This window comes from Mustela erminea, chromosome 15 (genome assembly GCF_009829155.1).
Source record: "Mustela erminea isolate mMusErm1 chromosome 15, mMusErm1.Pri, whole genome shotgun sequence".
NCBI lineage: Eukaryota > Metazoa > Chordata > Mammalia > Carnivora > Mustelidae > Mustela > Mustela erminea.
This window is the reverse complement of record NC_045628.1, coordinates 31373794-31378072: the sequence shown is the minus strand read 5'-3', so window position 1 is coordinate 31378072 and position 4279 is coordinate 31373794. Positions and strand designations below refer to the sequence as shown.

Genomic DNA, 4279 nt, shown 5'->3' with positions numbered 1-4279 from the left:
AGAGCAAATCTCAAGCAGACTCCTTGTTAAGTGAGGAACCAGACACAGGTCTAAATCCCAGACACCGATCTCATGACCTGAGCCCAAATCACGAGTCAGGTGCTTTACTGACTGAGCCACCCAGGCACTCCTGACATTTTATTATTATAAGAGCCTTCCAAGAGTAATGAGTGACATGGCATAAAGGTTCACATTCAAAAGTTAATGCTCTTCCAAAGAATATGATCTGAATGTTTCTATACCTTTGTTAGTACAGTTCCTGAAGCAAAATGACTTCTCCCAAATTTTGAATATATTTACATAACAAATCACTTCTTTGGTGGTTAAAATGAGACTCAGAGTAATAGATTCCCAAATTGTTTCTTTTCCCATATGAAGAACAAAATGGGTGTTAAGGCAAGAAAACCTATTTTCTACTCTGCTGATGAGTTAAGTCCTCTAAGAGTTGTAAGGATAATTGGAGCTTCACTCTCTCCCAACTATTTTATTTATTTAAGGACAGTATCATCTATATTTTCTCTCTGGTCCAGAAGTTTCTAGTAGTCTAGTATTCTTTCACTGTCACTCTCACATATGGTTTACTTTTTGACACACACGGTTTTTCTGCTTTCAGCTTTGAATCTCCACACAATGCATGGCGCCTTCCCTTTTCTATTATGTGTTTCTTTTTGATAAGCTATGCCTCTTTCACTGTTGCACATGAGTCTTATATCATCAAGTTTCAGTAATATCTCTCTGTTCCTGTGTACCTCCTTGAATTAAAGTTGAGATAGAAATTTTAGCCTGGGATTTTGAATATCCAGATATAATCTTCTGGGTCTACATATTAAAGAGTTAACTACCAGTTAAAATTCTCTTTCTGCATAGGGAATAAAGTCAGTGATATTGTAATAGCATTGTATGGTGGCAGATGGTAGCTACACTTGTGGCAAGTATAGCATAACATAGAGATGTTGAATCACAATGTTGTACACCTGAAAGTAATGTAACATTGTGTGTCAGCTGTACTAAAAAAAATTTTTTTTGAATTCTCTTTCTGTTCATGGAATCACAAAAATGCAGGACAAGAAGGAATTTTGGGTTTGTATAGTTCTGGAAACTGTGTTTTATGGTTTTTCTTTTCATGTAACAATCGTTCTTTTACGTAGTAATTACTGAGAAATTTTAAACTTGTTATTTTTATCTTTGCCTTTCAAACTGTAGTTTAAATTTGTTTTCATCTAGCTGCTAATTATCCTTCCATGAGTACATTGTTGGTGATGTAGTATGGAATCTAAAAACCCTGAGCCATGTTTGTCAATACAAACCATGCAGGCCTCTGCTCTCTATGTCTACTCTTATTTTCCAGAATCTTGACTGTGAAGTGGAATAATACTGTTATTATATTTCCATATCTTTTTAGGTCTTGCTTTGGAAGCAATTTTGTTTTTTTAAAACAGTAGTTCTCAAACTTTAGTGGTGCATCAGAATAACCTAAAGGGCATGTTGAAACATAGACTGCTGCCTACCCCCAGACTTCATGATTCAGTAGGTCCATACAGGAGCTCAAGAAACTGCATTTCTAACAAATTCCCAGCTAATGCTGTGGGTGCTGGAACCACATTTTGAATACCACTATTATGGTGCTCTGCCTTCATGAGATGAAAAACCAAGAGTCTTAGCATATCAAAATCTCCCTCGAATCCACCTACTATTCACCATATCCATTTTCTACCTCTTCTCCCTATAGTAAGTAGTCAGAGTAATTATCTTAAAATAAGAAGTAGCCTATATAGGATTTATGAACTTGCTTCCTCTTTTGCCCAAAGCTCTCCAGCATCTTTCTATTGCCATCTAGGTAAAATCCACTTCTCTTCCATCCTCCAACATCATTACAAGTCTCAGCATGAACTACCAGCCTTTCTGGACGCATCTCAAGGCTCATTTTCCTTTCTAGTCCTCTTTCACTGCATTCTTTCCTAGTCCTCTTTCACTGCGTTCTTCCCCATCTCAGGCCTAATACATCTGCTCAATCACCAGGAATGCTCTTGCATTGGTTCTAACATCGCCAACTCCTGTACTTAACTTAGACCCCAGTATAAAAGTCAAGTTCTCAGAGGGGCTTTCTCTGACCCTACTCTATCAGGACTCCCCATTCTACTTCTGCAGTGAGTGACTCTCCTGGTTTGCCCAGAACCAAGTTGTTTCTTAGGAAGTGAGACTTCCAGTGCTAAAACAAGGATAGCCCCAAACAAACTGGAAAGACTGGTCATGCTTCCTGCTCCCCAGTTGCAAATTTTACTTTTTCTTTATAGCTCCTCCATAATTTATAGTTGTATATTTAGTTGGGTGATCTTTTTTTTAGTGTCTACCATCCTTATTAGATTATAACCCCATAAGCAAACAGGTGATATGTTTCTTAATCTTTTTGTCTCCAGTGTCTAGCACTACAGTTAGCTACACTTACAAAGTACCTGCTCAATAATTACTGCTTTTGAAAGAGACACATCTTATTGGTTACCCTGTTACAAAGGGAAATAGAGAATGCCAACATGTGTTATATACAACAACCTATACCTTTTTGTCTCACTTACAAAACATTTCACCTGAACATTTTGAAAATAACCTACTTTCTTTCCATTGGTCCCTAGACATTGCTAATGTGTTTTAGTTGACTAGAGCCCATCAATCCCACATATGCATATGGATTATGGATCTCCTCAGCTAAGAAAGCTGCAGCTAAAGAAACACCTATGTCACCAACCTAATAAATTGGTACACACAGAAATTTTTAAACTAGTAACAGTTAATAGTACTTAATATTGAGTTTTAGATGAAGGCCAAGCTCTGGGTTAAGCACTGTGTATATTATCTCTTTAAAAATGTGTATGTTATGAGATAAATACTTTTTTATTTTCCTCATTTTCCTTACGGACACAGGGAGAATAAGCATTATACCCAAAGTCATTCATATATATATATATATATATATATATATATATATATATATATATATATAGTTGAGACAGGGTTCTAACTTAGTTCTGTCTGACTCAAAGAAGCCCAGGATTTTATCTATTCCTTTGACAAAAAATAATAGGATAGATTCTTTTTTCCTTTTCTTTTTTCTTTTTTTCTTTTTCCTAGAGAGGGAGGGGAGACAAAGGGAGCGGGAAAAAGGGAATCTTAAGTGTTCTCCATGCCCAGCACAAAACCTGATGTGGGGCTTGATCTCACAACCCTGAGATCATAACCTGAACCAAAATAAAGAGTTGGACACTTAAATGATTGAACCACTCAGGCACCCCAGATTTATTTTTTTTAATTGAAGTGCAATTCATGTATTATATTAGTTTCAGGTATATATTTGTTTTAGATAAATCACATAGTGATTGAACATTTATGTACATTACAAAATGCTCCACAAAAAGTGTAGTTACCACGTGTTACCTTACAAAGTCATACTATTATTAACTATATTCCTGATAGATTGACTCTTCTCAACAGGGATTTATTTGCCTGGATTAAAGAATCATCTTGTCTAGGAAATCTGCCTTTTGTTAATTCACTGAATGGTACCTATTTAATTATAGAAGTCAATTATGTATACAAATATATTTAAATCATATGTACTATATGCACATTATATATATTATCATGTGCCCAATAATATATATCATATATATTTACTAGTGTTTTGCTAGTATATGAAAGCTAACATTTATGTAATGGTTACTGTGAGCCAAATTCTCAATTAAGTATTGTTAAAAGCGATGTTATCTCATTTAAACATTATACCTTATGAAGTAGATAGTGATATTTTCCATTTTTTAAAAAATATAAAATGCTTCATGAATTTATATGTCATCCTTGTGCAGGGACCTTGCTAATCTCCTCTGGGTTTTTCCAATTTTAGTACATCTGCTTCTGAAGTGAGCACAATATTTTCCATTTATTATAGGTGACAGGACTGAGGTGCAAACAGAAGATAGGGACACTTTTCCTGAGGTCATATAGTATATAAATGATGGAGCCAGGATTGGAAGATAAGACCATTTGATTCTTTTTTTTTTTTTTTTAAGATTTTTAAATTTATTTGTCAGAGAGAGGGAGAGAGAGTGAGCACAGGCAGACAGAATGGCAGGCAAAGGCAGAGGGAGAAGCAGGCTCCCTGCCGAGCAAGGAGCCTGATGTGGGACTCCATCCCAGGACGCTGGGATCATGACCTGAGCTGAAGGCAGCTGCTTAACCAACTGAGCCACCCAGGCATCCCGACCATTTGATTCTTAAGATATATTTG

The 4279-nt window shown here is 36.0% G+C and overlaps 1 non-coding gene across 1 annotated transcript; it reads right to left on the bottom strand.

Moving 5' to 3' along the window:
• Positions 1 to 3812: 3812 nt before the first annotated feature.
• LOC116574615 lies at positions 3813 to 3919 on the bottom strand. Its single transcript, XR_004279395.1, has one exon. It is a non-coding gene; the product is annotated as a U6 spliceosomal RNA (small nuclear RNA).
• Positions 3920 to 4279: the final 360 nt, after the last annotated feature.